At 46.4% G+C, this 21,542-nt stretch overlaps 1 protein-coding gene across 3 annotated transcripts in view; it reads right to left on the reverse strand.

Moving 5' to 3' along the window:
* PPARA (peroxisome proliferator activated receptor alpha) overlaps nucleotides 1–21,542 on the reverse strand; it is a 56,252-nt gene that overhangs the window by 28,242 nt on the left and 6,468 nt on the right. The window contains exon 1 of one of the 3 annotated variants that reach the window (XM_045552789.1): nucleotides 1,865–1,889. The exons of the other annotated variants lie outside the window; for them this stretch is intronic. The gene's annotated coding sequence lies outside the window, so the exon portion shown is untranslated. Of the gene's footprint in view, nucleotides 1–1,864; nucleotides 1,890–21,542 lie in introns of those variants that run through there. 3 annotated transcript variants of the gene reach the window in all.

Below are 21,542 nucleotides of genomic sequence, written 5' to 3' on the forward strand. Positions count from 1 at the left end.
AAGTAGGTAAAATTCACACATCTTTTTGAAATTCACATCTCATGCTTGGATATGATAATAAATAATCACAGCTGCCAATAACACAGAAAAATAGAAGGGAATGGATTTTAGCCTTTTATGGGACTTAGAAGACTTTCTTTCTCAACAGTCTCTGGGGGGAAGTGAGGCTGTGCATGTGTGGTGTCCTATCGCGCTTCATTCTGTCCTGCATCTGGAGGAAGAGTCCTGCAATCGGCCAGCAAGGTGACGGGGGAGCATTACTTAAAATAGTTTCACAATGAACAAAGAATTCAAACGCTGCAGTCACCGACTCTCTATTAACCACAAGGTTCCTCCTAGCAGAAAGCAAACGTCGGGGCAGAGGCCTGCCGTGGTGGAGCTGCGGCCACCCCCCCTTCCACGGTCACCATCTCGGCACTGCGAGGGAAAATGCAGGGGACAACTGTCCGATTCCCGCAAATACCCTTTCTCTGAGCCAGGTGCGCCAGACTAATATAGCGATGTTAGTGTCCTTGTCATTACATTCAGGGAGTTAAAAAGTTTTGAAATATTACCATTTTACTTTTTAGTTGCTTTGAAAGAATACCTGAGATTTACTTAGAGAAACCTTGGTCTTGCCATTAACGACGAGTTAAACAAGATCAAATCCCGATATAGGGTGGGGCAGGGCACACACGGACCCTTTCTTGCTTCCAGCAAGAGCAGATGAAGAGCAGTTCCCTTCAAAGGTGTCCCCCAGACAGACAGCAGAGGCTGCACGGGTCCCCCTACCTGCACGGCCAGCTGGCACGCTGTGACATGGGGCCTCTCCCCCGTCGCTGTAGCTTCTGCTTGTGAGCAGAACTCTTATGGGGAAGCCCCCAAAGCTTTGTCTAAAGCCCACATAACACTGCCATTGCCCCGCTCACTGAGCCGAGCAAACCAGGCCAGCCAGTTCCCATGTCCTGCGCCCCAAATGCTCCGGAGGGATTAAGAGGTACAACAAACGATCCCTTCGCTCAGGGACTCCTAATCTGGTCCAAGACCATCCGAACAGTGCTTAATTAGGTCTTCAGTTTTGTAGCTCAGGTAGAGTCTCTCGTAAGTTGAGAGACGAGAGAAGGATGAATTGGGGGGGTGGGGCTCAGAAAAAGTAACGCCTCTGCCCCCGTCCCGGCAACAATGAGGTTCTGCGACACCCTCATTCCTCCCGTACTGCTGAGGTTCCTAAATCCACCTTCTCTTTCCCACCCAATTTCAGTGTTAGAGCTGCATCTTGTTTATCACAAGCTCCAACTACCGAAATTCTATTTTTAAGTCTTAGTAATTGAATATTTATCAACCAAAATACTCCTTTGAGAACTACATAGCAGAGTATATAAAAACTATAGAACATTCAAAAAGAAATAGACAAACAGAAGTAGACACTGCATTCAATCACTACTGTTCATGTCACCTGCACGCAGGGCAGGCGGGGGCCCAGGAAGGATGCTAACATTAATCAATAACCTAGAGCACTAAGGTGTCTTCAGTATCATGACTCACCGAAGCATGACAATTTGGAAGATTGGGCAAAAATGAGTGGTTAATGGTATGACAAGCTCTTACTTTGTGAAGCCCATTCTCCTTCGGATTCTCACTGCGCCTCAGGCCCAATTCTGCTGTAGTCCTGAGGATACGTGGTAACTTCTTACGTGCCTGTCTTTCCCACTCCCACTAGACCGTGTGTTTGTGAGGCCAGGGAATGTATTTCCCTAATCTTTGCATCTGTACTTTTAGCACAATCCCTGCAAAGTAGCAGGTGTTCGGTATCTGACACTCAGTGCAGAAGGCGCACTCAGGAATGTCTCCACAAGCAACCAGGTGACAGTCCGTGAGAACTCACCTGAGCTCTGTGCCCACAGCCACAGCTTGCCATCCGTCACCCAGGTCACCCAGATGTCAGTGTGGCACACGGCGTGTCCAAAGACAACACAAACAGAGTGGAGATCTGGAACACAAGCCAAAGGGCTTTTGTGTTGGGAAAGTGACCAGACATCTGCAGAGGACAATTCGATCTTCCCAGGGCTGGGAACAGAGCCCGCAAGAGGAGCCCAGACCACGGGCATGGGCGGGTTATCGGTCTCTCTCTCCCCGGAGGCAACAGGCCAGGGCTTGGCATGCGTTGCTTTGTAGTGAGAATGAAGAAGTGTCGCCATTTGACTGACTACAAGAAGGCCGAGGGGACCCCTGCAGGGGGGCTCCCCAGGGCAGCTCCTCGGCCTTACTCACCCCTGCACCCTAGGTGATTCCCAGTTTCTTGGACCTAGCAGGCCCTTCATAAGCACTTTCTGAAATTACATATAAAACAGCAGGTAGCCTGATCCTGTCCCAGCTATCAAAATCTCTTCATCTGCTATGTGACCAGATACCCAAGAAAAAGAACAAATGGCATCGGGCTTGAGTTTCCACACACATAACTTACATTTGACACAAAAATGTCCAGATCGTTGCCAATGTTAGACTTCTACTTCTCTACTGCTATCCTTCTGTACAGCCCGCCCTGCATTAGCATACTGAAAGACCCCCCAGATTACCATTTAATGTGCTTGATAACACAGAAATCTATTTACAACTTCCTTTGTTAGATTACGACTGATAAGACATCAGGAGTGGCTTAAAGGCCAAGGTGGAAGGGCGCGTCCTCTCGAAGGAGCTACACCGCAGCCGTGACAGCCATCAGACACAGGTTCCACCAATTCTAATTCACGACCTTGTCAGGTGTTTTACGTTTTTTTAAATATTATATTTAATATTTAGAAGTCTTTTAGCTCAGTGTGTTGGGCTAAGATTTAAAATAACATTTCGGAATGAACAAACAAGAAGAAAGCTAAAAAGCCCTCTGTACCTTCACCCCGAAGCAGTTCAGAGAAATGGCTTAATCATTACCCCATGCACAATGATTAACGTGCCAACAGAGTAGGTGCAGAAAATGCCCACGGAAACATAGTTAGGACAGAGGGGAAAAGAGAAGAACATAAAAGTGGTAGAGAAACCATGTATGTTGATGAATTAAATCAAAGGCATCAGCCGGGCGCTGTGGCTCACGCCTGTAATCCTAGCACGCTGGACACTGAGGTGGGAGGACTGCTTGAGCTCAGGAATTTGAAACCAGCCTGACCAAGAGTGAGACCCTGTCTCTACCAAAAATAGAAAAAATTAGCTGGGTGTCATGGCTCACCTGTAGTCCCAGCTACAGGGCAGGGGGATCACTTGAGCCCAGGAGTTTGAGGTTGCAGTGAGCTATGATGACACCACTGCACTCTACCCAGGGCGACAGAGCAAAACAATGTCTCAAAAAAAAAAAAAAAAAATCGAAGGCATCCTACAGAGTTTGCATGTTACCTAGGTTTACTTAGAGACATCTAGATCTTTCTCAACAATACCTAAGGCATTAAATTCAAAATTGTGTAATCAAAAGAATTTGGCATGTAAGGGAGAGCGACAAGCCCAGTGTGCACAAGAGTGCCCGTGAGGTCCTATGCCTTTACCTGTAAACGTGCAAAAGGAATGCTCCGGACCGTTTCCAAGAAAAACTCTCTCTGGGCCTGACACAAAGTTCCCACAATATGACAGCATTCATTACCTCGATTTCAAACCCAGCACCTCTTTCTAATTTTCTGAATGCTTGTAGTTACTGTTTGTAAATATAGTCTCACCTTTATGGATGGTGTCACCCAAGTAACGAAAGAAAAGCTGCAAGTTTGGACACGTTTTGTGCCCACTGCCGAGAAGCCTGTCACCAGAAGCAAAAGTCCTGACGTGGAACCTGTGTTTACCTCTCGGGAGCTGTGATCCAACACAGGACGGAAGGTTGGACCTACGTATACTGTATTTTTTCTTATTCGTGCATACCTATGATAAAGTTTAATGTATAAATTAGCTATAGTAAGAGATAAACGACTACAATAATAAAATAGAATAATTATGACATACACTGTAATAAAAGGGTCTCTCCTGCCCAGAGCATCTTAGTTCGGTGCTGCGGGTGACGGAACTACAGGTGTGGAAAGTGCAAGCGAGGGGAAGGGGCGTCCACTGTCATGCGTTTTTCAAGGTCGCAGCACTGCATCCCCGGAGAATGGGACGTGCATCCCCCCTAGAGGCTGCAGCTGCCAAGAGCCCCCACGAGGTGAGCACCGTCAACATCGCCCTTACTCCTGGCGGGGGGTAGGGGGGGAGTACCTTACACGCCCGAGGGTGGGGTTTAAAGCTGAACTCGGCTCCCCACCTCCTGCGACTCTGCACGCCCAGCCCTGCTCCTGCCTCGGCTTTCTGGACCTTAGATAACTGGCAGAGCACGGTTCTTCCCAGGCGCCCCGGCTCCTGCCCGGCTGCCAGGCACTGGCATCAGCTCCTCGTCTCCCGCAGTCCTCCTGCCTCCCAGAGGTGTCCTTTCCTCCTCTTGGGACGGGCACGGCAGCCCCGCGAGGAGTGTTGCTGCTTCTAGGCTTGTTTCCTTTGAGTCTGGATTCCGCCCAGCCACCAAGACAGTCCCAGTGCAAATCTGATCACGTCACACTCCTGCTTAGCAGTCTTCTGTGGCTCCCGACTGCTTTCGAGGTGAAGTGCAACGTCCTGAACGTGGTGATTGGCCCTGCTGACCTTGCCCACTCCTGCAGGTCACTTCTTGCTGCTTCCTCGTACGGTGGGTCAAAAATGGTCACAAAAGGTGGAAGGGAAACGACTTCGAACCCATGACTGTATACTCAGCGAAACCATCAGCCAGGTGGGAGGGTGGCAGTGTGGCAACCGTGTCTCTGAGACCAGAGTCTCTCCCTCCACGATACTTGGTGCTTCTCTCCCGTCGGGGTAATTCTTGGTGAACACGGTTTTTTATGAAGCTGTAGAATTTGACTCCTGGTACCTTTTCTAGACATCTCACTTGCAGTGGAGTGTTACAAGTTGCTTGTGTTTTATTTGCACTACATGATTACAGTATTATAGACCTCGCAGCCCAGCTGTAGCACCTAGCCACCATCAGCCACTTCTCAGACACAACCTGCTACAAATCAGGGAGGAGGAGGAGGGGGAGGGGAGGAGAGGGAAGAGGAGGAAGAGGAGGAGGGGGGTTGTTAACACTTTCTGAGCCCTTATCACGTGCCAAGCACACACCTGACCCCATGAGGCAGGCACTACTATGATGTTCACTGCCCAGGTACACAGAGGTTCGAACACGCCCAGGGCCACGGGACTGGGGTGGGGCAGGCTTTGGACCCCAGGCAGCCAGCCTCTAGCGTATGTTCCTAACTGCCCTGCTGCTGCGACCCTTGGTCTGACAGTCGTGTACCCGCCCAGCGCTGACGTTTCCCAGCCTTCACATCTGATCAGTCATTAACTTCTGAATTACCCACGAGTTGTTTTTCCTTCCCACTCTTATCAACATTGAGTAGATGCTCCACTGAATGGATACAATTTCGTTGGAGTCTTTAGTAAAGTTTAGAGAAGACGGGAACAAACAGTATCACTCGAATTTGGCCTTTGAACCAGGAAGCAAGTTCCACCACCACTTCGATCTTGGGCTCCCCAGCCTCCAGAACTGTGGGGAATCAATTTCTGTTGTTTATACACCTAGTTTATAGTATTTTGTTATAGCAGCCTGAATGGACTAAGACACCAGCCAACAACAGCAGAATGGACTTTGTTCCCCCATGAGCCCATGAACCAGTCACCAAGACAGCAAATATACTGCGCCATTAAACAAACCTCAACAAATTTAAAAGAACTTAAATCTAAGACCACACAGAGTGCATATTATAATCACGATGGAGCCAAACTAGAAATTAATAACAGAAGAACAATAGGAAAATCTATAAATGTTTTAAAATTAAGCAATACACTTCAAAATGATGCATGGGTCAAGAAGAAATCTCACAGAAAATTAAAAAATACATGGAACTGAATTAAAATAAAAATATGACATATCTAAAAATGTAGGCTACAGCAAGGGCAGTGCTTAGAGAGAAATTTATATCACTAAATATTTGTAGTAGAAAAGACGAAAGTTCTCAAAACAATAATCTAAATTCCTATACCAAGAAACTAGAAAAAGAACACCAAAATAAACCCAAAACAAGCAGAAGGAAGGAAATAATTAAGATAAGAGCCAGCAATCAATGAAATTGAAATCAAGAAAACAACAGAGAAAAATCAATGACACAAAAAGCTAGTTCTTTGAAAAAAATCAACAAAATTAATAAATCTTCAGCAAGACTGACAAAAATAAAAAGAGACAAGATATAAATCACCAGTATCAGGGATAAAATGGCATAGCACTACAGATCCTGCAACCAGTAAAAGGATAATAGGAAAATATACAAACAATTTTAGGCTCATAAATTTGACAAATAAAAAGAACGAGATCAATTCCTCAGAAGCCACAGACTACCAGAACTTAGCCAAGATGAAGTGAACAATCTCAATAGCTCTCTAACCATTTAAAAATTGAAACTGTGATTTAAAGTCTCTTGAAAAAGAATTTCCCAGGCCCAGCTGGTTTCACTGGAGAATTCTACCAAACATCTAAAGAAGAAATAACACCACACCAGTTTTATGTAATCTCTTCCCAAAAAACAGAAGAGGAGGAAATATTTTGCCAATTTATTTTCACAAAGCTAGTATTTCTGATATCAAAACCAGACAAAGCCAGTATAAAATAGAAAAAACTACAGACTAATATGGCTCATGAGCTCAGACATAAAAGTATTCAGCAAAATATTAGCAAATCAAACCCAACAATGTCTGAAAAGAATTATACACCATGACCAAGCAGGATTCATTCCAGGTATGCAAGGCTGGTTTAACATTCGAAAAAAAATCAATCAATGTAATCCACCATGTCACCAGGCTGAAGAAGAAAAATCATATGATTACATTAATTGATACAGAAAATGTATTTGACAAACTAGGACACCCACTCACGATAAAAACTCTCAGCAAGTTTGGAGAACATCTGTCTCAATTTGAAAAAGAACATCTACAAAAACCTGCAGCTAACATTACAGTCAACGAAGAAAGTCTGAATGTTTTCTCGCTAAGACAGGAGCAAGGGCAAGGATGTCTCCTTTCACCACTCTTACTCAACATAGTGCTGGAATTTCTAGCTACCGTAATAAGGCAGGAAAAAGGAATGAAAGGCATAAAGATGGTAAGAAAGAAATAAAACACTCCCTTCATTTGCAGGTATCACAAAAATCCCTAGGAATCTACAAAAACTCTCTTGGAAGTAATAAGTGAATACAGCAAGACTGCAAGATCAACATACAAAAATAAATTGCATTTCTATCTACTAGCAATAAATATGCAGAAGTAAAAGTTAAAACAATAATGCCATTTGTAACCACTGTAAAGAAAATGAAATACTTAGGTATTCATTACCCAACAAAACATATACAGGATGTATGTGCTGTAAATTACAAAATGTTGATGAAAAAATCAAAGAAGACCTACATAAAGAAGACACATACCATGTTCATGGATTGGAAAACTCAACATAATAAAAATGTTAATTCTCCCCAAATTGATCTATAGGTTTAGTGTAATTCTTATCAAAATCCCAGAAATAATTTTTATAGACATAGATAGGTTTACCCTTAAATTTATACAGAAAAGCACATGACCTATAAGTGCTAAAACAATCATGAAAAGAAGTATAATGTGGGAGGAATCACTCAACTTAATATTAAAACCTACTCTGTAATCAAGACAGTGCGGTGCTGGCGAAGGGACAGACACATACATCAATGGTACAGACTAGAAACCCTGAAACAGACTCACAAAAATATGCCCAACTGACCTCGGACAAAGGTGCAAAATTCCATTAAGGAATGATAGCCTTTTCGACAAATTATGCAAACGGACATCCATGGAGGGAGAAGAACTTCAACCTAAGTCTCACATCTTAAAGAATTAATTCCAAATGGATCATGGACTTAAATGTCTGACAAAAGACAAGTATCTCAAATGCACAAGAACTTTCAAAACTGAACAATAAAAAAATCAAACAATCCAATTAAAAAATAGGCAAAAGACATGAAGAGACATTATGCCCAAGAGGATGTACAAATGGTGAATAAGCACATGAACGATGTTTAACATCAGCAGCCGCTAGGGAAATGCAAGCTAAAACCACAGTGAGATATCATACACGCCTATCAGAATGGCTAAAATAGAAAATAATGACAACACCAAATGCTCACGAGCTTGCAGACGGACAGGACCATTCACACATTGCTGGGGGAGGGGATATAAAATGGTGCAGCAACTCTGGAAAACAGGCCAGTAGTTTTTATAAAACTAAACATACAGCTACTATATGACCCAGAAAGTACACTCTTGGGCATTTATCCATGTAAAATGAAACTGCTGTTCACACAAAAACCTGTACACACGCCAAAAGAACAAGAAAGAAAAAAACAAATAACTTGGACATCAAAATTTTAAATTTTGTGCTATAAATACTACCACCAAGAAAGTGAAAAGACAACCCACAAAATGCAAATCATATCTCTGATAAGAGACTTGTACCTAGAGACATGTATCCAGGAAGTATAAACATCTCAGTTTAAAAATGGGCAAAGGATTTGAATAGACATTTCTCCAAAGAAGAGATATAAGTGGACAATAACCACACAAAACGGTGCTAAGTGTCATGAGTCATTAGGGAAATGCAAATCAAAACCACCATGAAAAAAAAAACCACAGTGAGATACCACTTCATACACATTGTAATGTGTATAATTAAAAAGATAGACAATAATAAGTGTTGGCAAAGGCATGGAGTAGTTGGAACCCTCCGACGTTGCCAGTGGGAATGATGTAGTTTGTTGGAAAACAGTTTGGCAGTTCCTCAAAAAGTTAAACCTAGAGTTACCATCTGACCCAGTAATTCCACTCCTAGGGAAATAAAAACATACATCCAGACAACAACTTGTATGTGAATGTTCATAGCAGAATTATTCATAATGACCAAAAAGTTAAAACCAATGTCCACCAACTGACAAAGAGATAAATGAAATGTAGTACATCCATACAATGGAATATTTTTGGCAATTAAAAGAAATCAGTCCTGACATACACTACATCATGGATAACCCTTGAAAATATCATGCTAAGTGAAAGATGGTAGTCACAAAAGACCACATATTGTGTGACTGCATTTATATGAAATGTCCAGGATAGGCAAATTATAGAGACAGGAGGTAGAAGAGTGGTTGCCCGGGGCTGGAGGAGGTGAGGGAAGAGTTGGAAGGGAAGGACAGTGATTATTAATGGCCATGGGGTTTCTTTTAGTGGCGATGAAAATGTTCTAAAATTGTGGTGATAGTTATACAATCCTGTGAGCATACCAAAAACTATGAAATTGTACATTTTATTTTATTTTATTTTATTTTATTTATTTATTTATTTATTTTTGAGACAGAGTCTCACTTTGTTGCCTGGGCTAGAGTGAGTGCCGTGACATCAGCCTAGCTCACAGCAACCTCAAACTCCTGGGCTTAAGCGATCCTACTGCCTCAGCCTCTCCAGTAGCTGGGACTACAGGCATGCACCACCATGCCTGGCCAATTTTTTCTTTATATATATTTTTAGTTGTCCAGATAATTTATTTCTATTTTTAGTAGAGACGGGGTCTCACTCAGGCTGGTCTGGAACTCCTGACCTCAAGCGACCCACCCGCCTTGGTCTCCCAGAGGGCTAGGATTACAGGCGTGAGCCACCGCACCCGGCCAAAATTGACATTTTAAATCAATGTTGTATGGTATGTCAATTACATTTCAATAGAACTATTTAAAACGAAACAAAACAGAAAATCAGAAAACATGTACACAAATGTTCACAGCACCTGTATTCCTAACAACCCAAACTGGAAACAGCCTAGATGTCCTCCAGTGGGTGGGTGGTTAAACAAGCTGTGGTGCCTCCACACCACGGAATACCACTCCGCCATAAATATGAGGAACAAGCTGTTGACACACCAACAACTTTGATGAATTTCATGGGAATTACACAGCAAGAAAAACACCAACCCCGAAGGTTACACACCGTATGATTCATTAGGTAACATTCTTGAATGACAAAATGATAGAAATGGAGAACAGATTAATGGTTGGGAAAGTTTCAGAGGAATGGGGGATGGGGCAAAAGTGAGTGTGGCTATGAAAGGGCGACATGAGGGATCAGTGGGTGACGGAATGTTCCGCCTCTTGACTGTGTTGGTGCTGATATCTCGCACCGACTCTCGCTCTGTGAGCCCTTATTCTTGGGGGAAACCGGGTAGAGAGCACTGGGAACCTCCCTGTATTATTTCCTACAACTGCATGTGAATCTACAATCATCTCAACATTTTTTACAAAATTAATTTTTACAAGTACCAAGAGGGAGGTAAATTCGTGACATTTTAAGACTAGGTGTTCTGTTACTCATGTTTTCAGATCTGGAGCTTTCAGGATCCAGACATGGTAATAAACATAGCTAGAACACATCATGTAGAAACTGTCTTTTTTATTTATTTATTTGCTTTCTAACTTTTTATTTGGAAGTAACTTTGCTTACAGAAAAGTTGAGCACAAAACAACAGTGCAGAGAACACTGGCCGGTGATGACCATTTTACACTTTCTCTGTGTCATCTCTTCCTTCCCTTCCAGGCATGCGTTTACAGACATATGTATGTGTACGCAGATGTATGCATGTGTAGACATATATGTGTGCATGTACTTGAGGGGATGTTGCATACATCATGGCCCATCCCCCTAAACACTGAACTGCGTGTTTGCTGTGAATAGCGATGTGCTGGTACCTGCCACGGAGCGAGTAGCTTCAGTAGATTTTACAGGGACACAACACTTTAATCTACGATTCACATTCAAATTTTGTCAGTCGACCCCAATAATGTCCTTGATGGTAATTTTTTCCCTCCAGTACACGAAGCAGTCTAGGGTTAGATATTGCACTTTGTTGTCATTTCTCTTTTGATCTGAAACATTGCCATAGCTTTTGCCTTTTATGATAGTAACATTTTTAAGGAATATCATTTCCAGCTCCCCTCGCCTTGTTAAATAGAACGTAGGAGCTGCTTTAACGGCTACTTAGTAACTTATGTTGCAGTAGGTATCCGCACAGAAGCATCCACACTTAAGAACTCGCAGCTCCAGGTTACCCACGTCCCGGCTGGCTCCTAAGCAGGCTCCCAGCCTCCCCAGCGACCTGCCTGCCCGCGCCTCTGCCTGCTGCCAGCTGGAAATGTGCACAAGGCTTTCCTGTTTGCAGCTAGAGGTTCCCAGAGCCACATGGCTTCAATTCTTATTCAACACAACCAAAGAAAACTGGAAACACAATTATTCTGTAAATCCCTAAGTAAGAGAGTAAAAAGAACAGCCACACCGTCTACCTGGTAACACTGATTTTAAGCAGCTCAACATAATTCAAACATCTAGTGAAAGTTGGTAACAATAAACCAAGCACCTTCTCAATAGCTGGTCCCTGAACGGCCGCTTTTCTAAAGAAACAAGGATGAATGCAATTTAAAGTGACAAGAACGCTCAGGGGACAGAAGCAAGCTGTTTAAGGGAAAAAATGGAATTTTCTGCTATAAAGTTAAGTTCTGCATAAAAATAAGAAAAAACAGGAAACCTACTAAAGGTTTATTCATAAGACCCAGTGCTGGGGATTTCAGGGAGACAGCCATGTTTCTGGGTAACTGACTAGCGGAGCACACTGAGTGACCCGTGGAAGTGGCAATGTGCCCGGGGCCACCCTGTCAGCAAGAGAGTCTGTCTCAGGCTGGGCACAGCTGCCAACATGCCTTGGGCCCCAATACGGCCTGACGTGACCTTGGTCTTTCACACCTGCTCAAAGTCACAGCTTATGGTCCTTTGGACAGTCTGGTTTATCTGTCTGTGGTTTGTTTTGAAAGACTGTTTTGTTTTTAAATCACTTGCATGCATCCTGTCCTCTCCCTCTGGCGCCCAGCACCCCTCCCTCCTGCCTCAACTCCAGCCGCAGCCTCCGCCTTGGCCTCCTGACTGCTTCCTCCCTCTCCAGGGTCCCCTGCGTGGCTGCCAGGTGCAGCGCACTGAAGCAGAGCCTGATCACCTCCTGCAGACAGACTCCTCTGAAGAGCATGGCTTCCATGGACCTGGACTTGCAGGTAAGGAAACGGACCAAGGACAGGTGTCACCCAGGGTCACACAACTGCTCAGTGGCTGGGCTGGATCTAAAGTCAGGGTCTCCCTGGCCCCCCCGCAGCGGAGCACTTTTCCAACTGACTGCCTCTCTTGGACAGCTGCACGCCTTCGGGCCCCCAGTAAGCCCCCCTCAGCCCCAGAACCTACCCACAGCTGCAGCCGGGGGGGCTGTCAACGGCTGCATCAGAGAGAGTCACAGCCCCACCCAGCAGCCCCACCAGCCTCACCCTGGCCTTGCACAAAAGCACACACCAGAGCTCTCAGGACAGCCCCCAAGGCCTCCACCTCCTGCCACTGGCCCTTCCCTGGGACCTCATGTCCTCCTCCTCCTCCTCTTCTCTGGAACATTCCTCCAGTCACTTCCTCACTGCTCCTCTCATGAGCCCGCCCCGCTGCCTATTCTGCAGGGACGTCCCCTGTCCTGCTGTCTGCTGCGCCTGCTCTGTGCCTGCTGCTGGGACTTCCACAGGCACCACAGCCTGGACCCTCCTCCTGGCGCCCTCACCCTTCCTGGCGCTCCTGACCCACTTGCCTGCTCTGTTTGCCTTTCCCACCACACCTGGGGCCGTGCGACACGGCGGGTCACCAGCTCAGCCACTGCTTAGGACCCGTCTCTCCTGGCCCGGGCGTCAGCTCTCCGAGAGTAGGGATTCTGTGGGTTTTGCTCACTCACGTATCCCCGCTGCTTACAACGATGCCTGGTACGAAGAAGGCGCCCAGTAAATAGTCAATGAAATTTGATCCTGAATGAACATGTCGTCCATGTGCCTCTGCAATCAAACCCTGTCCTCTGGCCAACATAAACCACTCAGCACACGCCAGGCCCCCCTGTTCCCCTGCCTGGAATCCTCCTATTCTCACACACCGAGGGGAAGGGCAAACGCCATTCCTCCTGGATCTCCCGGGTGGAAGGACCTGTCCATGTTGTAACTCCTTGAGGCAGAATTCTTGTCTGTCACCCTTCTTTCCTGCACAAGTCAGGTGTTCAGTAAATATTTACTGAACAAATCTAACAATGGTGCCCAATTCTGAACATTGCTCCCTGTCCTATGAAAAACTCAAATCACTTCAAGGAATGAACCTATGAAAAGGGCCTGGACAGTGGATACTGCCAGTGTTTAAAGGTCAACAGCTGGTTGTAGAACAAATCCTTTTCCAAGAAAAGCATGAATGCAACTTAAAGTGATAAGAACACTAAGAGAAAAGAAGCAAGCTGAGAAAAAAATTGAATTTTTTGCTATAAAGTTCCTGAAGTGCATCCTCAGACATCCTGGGAGGGGGTGCATTTAGGGGTTTTCAGGCCATTTAAACTGTAAACTGTAGAGTCTAATTCGTTCAGTTAAACACAGGATGCCTAGTGTGCTGAGTGTCAGATGTCAGTACCCCCTGCATGGCACATGAGGCCTTTCTTAAGAGGACTGAAACCTACCAAGTTGTCCCTTCCATGAACATAGTATATCCATCTATTTATTTGGGCTATGTTTAATTTCTCTCAAAAGGTAACCAGTTTTCTGAGTAGAGGTCTTATGTATCTTTTTTAGATTTATTCCTGCATATATGATATATGTATTTCAAATTTAATTTTTAATTAATAGGCTTACTATTTAGAGCAGTGAAGTTTATAGAAAAACTGAGTGGAAAGCACAGACAGTTCCCATAAACCCCCTCACCCCGCCACAGTTTCCCTGTTATTAACATCTTCCGTTGGTGAGGTATGTTTGTTACCACTGATGAGCCAGTATTGGTATGTTATTATTAACTAGGGTCCATAGTTTTTAATTGAATAATTATTATTTTGTATGTGGTATGAGGTAAGTGTTGAGAAGTTTTGTTTTTTTTTTTACGTGTGGCTATCCAATTGCTCTCGTATCATTTGTTGAAAAGATTATCTCTTCCCCACTGAAACGACTTGGCACTTTGCTGAAAATCAATTGACCATACCCGTGTGGGTTTATTCCTAGACTTGCTATTCTTTTCCATTCATCTATTTATCTGTTTTCACCTCAATACCATACTGCCTTTTGTGAAGTGGGAACTGTGAAAGAAAATACCATACTGTCTTGATTACTGTAATTATTATTACTGCATAATAATTCTTGAAATCAGCTAGTCTAAGTCCTCTGTGTTATTCTTTTTCAAAGTTGTTTTAGTAACTCTAGGTCCTTTGCATTTGCATATCATCTTCAGAATCAACTCATCAAGTTCCACATGTAGGCATGCTGAGATGTGACACTGATTGTTTTCAGTCTGTAGATCATTTTGGGAAGAACTGCCGTCTCAGTGACATTGAGTCTTCTCATTCAAGAGTATGATACAACTTGCCACTTATTTAGGTCCTTTTAAATTTCTCTCAGCAACCTTTTGTAGATTTCAGTGCATATTTTATCCCTATGAATTTCATAATTTTGAAGCTTGATTGCTTTTAAATGTTAAGCTACCCTCGTATTCCTGGGATACACCCAACTCTCAGCACGTTGAGATGTGTCTTCATTGTCTTCTGGCTTCCACTGTTTGGGTTCAGAAATCAGCTCTCACTTGTTGCTCCTTTGGATGCAATGTCTTTTCTTTTTCCCCTAGCTCCTTTTAAGATTATCTCTGCCTGTTTTTTCATACTAGGTCTGGACTTTTCTTAATCCCATCTAGGTACGGATTTTTGAAAAACCCTGCTTAGTTCTTTAGGTTTCTTTCATCAGTGCTGGAAAACTTCAGCCACTATCTCTTCAAGTATTGCTTCTGCCCCACTCTCCTTCTCTTCCTTCCAGGATTCCAATAATTGCATATGTGTGGCAGAATTCTTCACTATGTCCTTTATATTTGTATTTCCACCCTGTTGTCTCTTTGTGATTTATTTTATATACTTTTTTCTAATCTATCTTAAAATTCACCAATTCTCTCTTCAGCTGTGTCTGTTTGCTGTTATATTTATCTACAGAGTACATAGTTTCAGTTTTTGTATTTTTTAGCTTTATAATTTCTATTTGGCTATTTTCAAATCAATGTCCATTTAAAAATATAATTTCTAGTGCCCTACCAAAAGTTTCAATGTGATCTTTCATCTTGTTGAATACAGTAAGCAAGGTTATTCTAAAGTTTAAATCTTATAAGTCTAATACTTAGAGTCTGTTAGAATCTGTTTCTACCATCTGTCATTTCTGCTGATTCATGAGGTCTTCTCTCTGCGGGTCCTTGGTTGGTCTTGTTGTGTGTCATTCCCATACTGACAGTCTCAATGTGTTTGGTCATGCAAGACCGTAAGAAGGAGCATGCAAGCAGAAATCGTGAAAAAGGATTCAATTAAGTATTAATGGGAAAAATTATAATTGTTTCATGACCTTTAATGTTTTTCATCAAAATATTAAAAAACTCTCTCACTAATGATTGTAAATGCACAGGGAAATAAAAATGACAGTAAAACTAATATTTATTTAGTGCGCTGTACTAAATAAATTTAAAAGATTAGGAACACTGAGAATCAAAGTGTTCTAAAAACTTATGAAGATCAGTTTGAACAGCGCTTGCTTTTTCCTCACTGTATTGCTTATGAAATGGAGTGCGTGTCTTTTCTATGCCTTAGCAAATTGTCATACTCTGTTTTAAGTTTGGATCTGCTTCCAACATCTTATCCTTTGTTTTCAACATCATGACCTATCTTCGAGAGTTCCTCTCATGTGCAGTTGTTTGCTGGGATCACTTCCTCTGGGACGTTGTCATCCTTTTCATCACAACCACTTTCCTCACTTATGTGGTGACTGGATTTCATGCACATCTGCCTGCATTTCAGGAGTCTCTCGAACACTCCTAGAATCTAGGGTTGGCTGTTTTTTTCTATAACTCATTTATGTTTGATTCTAATTTTATTTCGAGCATTACCACTTTTCGTTTATCTGCTGCATTTTCATCTTTGTTGGCCAGTTGCTCTTTTGCTCATCTATTTTTATAAAACAACAAGTGGGAGACAAGGAGGCAGCACAACTACACGCTTTGCTGTTGTGTGTGACCTGCCGGACAGATGCTCGGGGACCAGTTGCAGCCCAGCTTTTAAAGACATGACATAATTGGCTGCTGATCCTCACGCACACCTGCTATCTGTGCAGCAGTGACTGGACTGGGGCACTGGCAGCAGCTCTGGCACCCGACGTGGTTACTCACAGCTCAGTACCAGGGCGGCTGGACTTTGAGCTGTGTCGTGGAGATGCTGGTGTCATTTAACTAAACTGTGGTAACTGAAATGTGTGCAGAGTGAGGACAGCCTGCATTTGAAAACTGTCCTTAGCAATAAGTACAGGCCTGGGATGATGCTTTGTTTCTCCAGAGGGGACGCACATGTGCTCCTGCCAGGCGTCTGGGCTCTGAGCAGTCTGGGATCACCTTAATCCAGTCTCAAGGAATGAGATTAGTTACAACTGATCTTCAATCCCTCACCACGCTGATGCACTTCTAGGTCACCTGTATTCTCAGGGTGCAGCTTTTTTTGGTCCCAATCCAAAGTTTGGGATGTTTAGCAGGGTCTTCCCTCTTTAGTAGGCGTTAGGTACCAATTTTGACTCTTAGCCCCTCAAAAGTGCTGTTCGGGCTCTTAAGTGCCTCCTCTAAATACTGGCCAATACCCCAGGGACAAAGTGGCCCCAAATGTCAAGTTTCCATCTTATTCAGACCTTGGCCTGGCAATTCGTCAGCATCTTGTGAGCTCTCCGACACCGTAGCATGCGTTTGAGGATTCTGTCCACCTTTTCCACCTCCCAGCTGCTAAGCTGCCGTCGGAAATGGAGCTCCCCACCCAGCGGTTTCAGAGCAGCGCAAGTCGTGAACATTCACCGGCTGTGCGTTTCGAAATGGCTATCTGTCTCACTCCTTTTTACCTCCAGAGTTACAAAGATGTATTTTTCTGGACTCTTCAATAAAATCTAGAGAGTGAAATATAGGAAAGCTAGTCCGTTTCTATCCTTAAGCTTTTCCTCCTATTCAGGCAACATTACTCAGATAATAACTTTCTAATTAAGACTCTAATAAAATTTTCACACAGAAAAGCTGCCACCGTTTCAACAAGCACAAGGGCGTGGGTTTAAGCCGAGAGGCGGCTCCGTTCCGCGCCTGCTGCGCTGGGCCACCTTCCGCCGCGACAGCTCAGGCGCAGCCGCGGAGAGCACAGAGACACGGCCCTGCCCGCACGGAGCTACCGTGCCAGCGAGGGTGACAGGTGAGAAACAGGCAAAGGCAGCACGGACCACGTGCCACGGCGACTGGGTGGAGGGAGGAGCTGCCGTGACAGGGAAGGTGGTCAGGGAAGGCGTCCCCTGAGCGGATGGGGCACACTCACGACGGCTGCTCCCCATAAACGGGTTCCGAGCCACGGCAGTCCCGGGCCGCCCCCCAGACTCAGCATCCCTCCCCTCGCGCGCACCCCACGTGGCCGCGGCAGCAGCTTCCCCCCAACCCCAGGCTGAAGCAGAGAGGAGGAGGCAGCCCCGAGCTCTGACGCCCCCTGCGCTGCGCTCTGTGGACATCGCGGCCCTGCGCGAGGCCGGGACTCCCAGCGTGGGGCTGCCCGAGCTGCTCATCCCGGATTCATCCTTAATCAACACCGCGGGACACTGCCCGGCCCCCCACATCCACGTCTGCACGGGGCGTGTTCAGCTGCCCCCGTGCTCCACACCCTGGAGCAAGGCGAGCTGCCACTGGACTACACGCTCCGTGAAGGCAGGGACTGTGGTGTGGTGGCCGGATAACAGTCCTGAAATTGGCCAGTTCCCAACCTGGAACCTGTGGACGTGTCACCTTACGTGGCAAAAGGGGCTCTGCAGACACGGCTGAGGGGACTGCGGTGGGCTGATTTGTGTTCCCCCAAAAGATGTGAAGTCCTAACCCCCTGGACCTCAGAATGTGGCCGTATTTGGAAACAGGGTCATTGCAGATGCAATTAAAGTTGAGGTCATACTGGAGTGGGCGGGGCCCTAAGCCGATGGGACTGGTGTCATACCCAGACACAGACACACGGGGAGGCAGCCACGGGAAGGAGGCAGGGACGCAGAGGTGCAGCCACAAGCCCAGGAACGCCAAGGACTGACGGCCACCACCGGAGGCTGCAGGATTCTATCTAGAGCGTTTGGAGGGAGCGCGGCCCGGCTGACACCTTGACTTTGGACTTCTGTGCCCCAGACTGTGAGAGAATAAGCCCCCCAGTCTGTGGCACTTGCTGTGGCAGCCCCGGGACACCAACACGGAGCAGACCCTAAGACGGGAGGTGATCCTGCCTGATCCAGGTGGGCCCAGTCGAACCACTTGGGCTCCTAAAAGCGGAGAACCTTCTCTGGCCAGAGGCAGAGAGGTGCAGCAGCAGAGCCGTCAGGCCGAGGCGAGGTCAGAGAGATTCAAAGCGAGAGGACTTGACCTGCGCTGCCATGTTGACAGCAGAGGGGGCCGCGAGCCCAGGAGTGTGGGCGGCCTCTGGAAGCCGAGAGCCACCTCTGGCCGACCACCAGCAAGGAACTGGGGACCGTGTATGTTTCTCAGAACTCACAGAACTGTACACCCAGAAAGGATACACTTTACCATATATAAATTGTAACACAATCAACCTGACTTAAATAAAAAAACAAAAAACCCTCAAACTCATATCTCCATGGCCTGGTTTCCAGGGGGTGTAGTGGACAGTGTTGTCGGGTGCTGGAAGCCCCCACGGAGGAGGGCAGCGGGGTGATTTCTGCAGGGACATCAGGGAGCCACCCTGCTCCCACGTGACGTAGCGGCACTCGTGACCCCAGTAGATAAACTGCCTCCCCCACTCCCCGGCGGGCAAAGCGAGGATACCACCCGTTTTTTATTATCCCAGGCGAGAGGCTTGGGTAAGGCTGCATCTGTCTAGGGACTCCTTTGCCCCATTCATCTCCCCCAAACCAAATGGGGCCCAGCTCGCGACACCCAGGAGCCTGCTCTCATCCCTCCAAGGGTCCTTTCGGGGAGCTGCCATCGCGCTCCTACGATGAAGGCACAATCACTGCCCAGAGGGCTCGTCTGCTTTCCAGGCTGTAACTATCAGTGACAACGCAGAGGCCGCCGCTGTAACTAAATGTACAGTGCTGCTTGAATATAGGTCATTAGATGTGTGATTAGAGTTAATAATCACCTAAGATTTAAATTCTGCTAACCTATGTGGGTCAAAAGGAGTTTAACTTGAGCACTTAATGCCTTTAAGATCATAATCAGAAGGACTAAAATGGGCTCTAAAGTTTCTTGGATAAGTTTTATTCAGTCTTTCCTCTCCCCAGACTTTGCTCCTTTCGTGAAAGGCAATTCCGAATTTTAAAGACAACTGTGCACGGAGCTGCAGGTTGGGATCACTGCCAAATCCTGCGCACGTGCCCCTGGCTGCCCACGTGCCCCGTTCTAGCTCTGACCACGCTGCGGGTTCCCCAGGGGTCTCTCCTCGCGCTGGCAGCCATCGTGTGACGCAGCGCTTCACACCGGCGGGGAATCACGCCTGTTTTCCCTCTGCTGTCCCCAGCACCTAGGACAGTGCCCGGCTCAGTAAATATTTGCTGAATAAATCAATGAACTCAGAATAAATGACCGACATTCCCTCAGATCAGAGCAATTCAAACTGCCGCAGGGCGTCTGGCAGACAAAATTCCCGCATCTCCCGTGTTTGGGGGAGCAGCAAGGAAGGCTTGGGAAGGGGGTGGCCCTGAGGGGATCTCGAGCAGAGGGTGCCCTGGCAGGAGCTGCAGGCTCCCATGGCCAGTCCCGAAGCACCTGCTGGCAAGGGGCTCCAGGTACCATGGTGACTGGGGACAGCTGGGGCTTCCCGCCTCACGGGGTCTCCCCAGGGAGAGCCGCTTCCACCAAGGCATCCGAGTAGACACAGGCGCCATGCACTCTGGAGGGAAGGCACCTTGCATCCAACTGCACAACCCTGGCAGCCAGTCTGGGGAGGTTTCCCTGAGATTTTAAGCTGAGACCTCAAGGGTAGAGGTTACGGGGGCGAGATGGGGGCAAGGGGCAGGGCAAGGGAGTGTGCCCCTGGCAGCAGTGGAAGGAGCACAGCGCAGGAGAAGAACTGGAAGGGGCCAGCGTAGAAAGAACGTCGGCCATGCCGAGAGTCAGGGCCATGTCTTGCTAGGAACCACAGAAGGGGACAAACATCCGCCGGACGAGTGAACACTGAGCTGGGAGGGTTAATAATCAGCAAGGAGACACCGGCCAAGCTCTCGCCACCTGCCAGGCACAACGATCTACGAAAAGTACCAGCGTTGCCCCCGTTGTAGACAAGGAAACTGAGGCCCAGGCCAGTTGAGAAATCCATCTGAGTCTGAGGGGTGCTCAGTGGTGGGACAGGACCCGGCACCTTGTCCTGCCTTTGCTGTCCCCACCCCAGTTGTAGACCAGGGACTGAGACATGGAAGGGCCACCAGGCATGGGGAGCGGGGAAGATGCGGGTGGTTCAGTGGACACACTGAGTCCGAGAGCCCCAGGGAGGGTCGCGGTGATGTCCGGAAGGCGGTGGATGGTGCACGCGGAGCTCACCAGAGCCAGGGCGAAGCGCAGGCCTCGAGGGAGCTGGGGGGCTGGCGGCACCTGCCTGACGGCGGGGATTAGACGCCACCCAGGAAGGGGGCTCCCAGGAGGGCGCACTGGCACCACCAGAGAGTGACCGCCTGTTCCCCTGGTCCTTCGGCAATTTGACTGCACGTGTATAAACAGCATGGCAGTAGCTATCTTGGGACCTGGTGCGTGGATGTGTCGTACCTAAGGCTGGAATTTCATCTTTTCATCTCTTTAAAGTAATTCCTGTTTTGAGTTCTAGTTTTGTTTGCTCACTTGTCTTTCAGAGGCTTCATTCTTAAAGAGTCTGTACCAGACCTGACATCATTCATGGGACATGCCTCTTTCTGAAATAGCACCTAGAAAATGATTTAACCTGCTAAGAAAGCCCACATTTGAATTCATTTGTTCCAAAAAGACTAAGCTCCCAGCTCCGGTGCGTTACCAGCGCCCAGGGAAGCGGCCATGGATGTATGTGCTTCCCTGGCTGCGTCTTCCTTCCAGATTCCACTTTCTCCGAAGTCTTGTGCCTCTGCTAATTAAAGATTATCAGCCGTCCTTGAATGTGGTTAAATATTCACCTTCACTTAGACTTCTGACCCAGACACCAACAGCTAACTTGGTTAGATTCATCTAAGCAAAGAGTATGGAGCGGGAGAAAAAGTCAATAATTTTTGGTTTACAGAGTGAAAGAAAAACACCACGTTGACCTCTTCGTACACTGACATCCTGACAATGCTCTCTCCGCTCTACTCACACACACACGGCTCGGGACTTGGAGGACTTACTGTTCCCTTAAT

Source organism: Lemur catta, chromosome 6 (genome assembly GCF_020740605.2).
Source record: "Lemur catta isolate mLemCat1 chromosome 6, mLemCat1.pri, whole genome shotgun sequence".
Lineage (NCBI taxonomy): Eukaryota > Metazoa > Chordata > Mammalia > Primates > Lemuridae > Lemur > Lemur catta.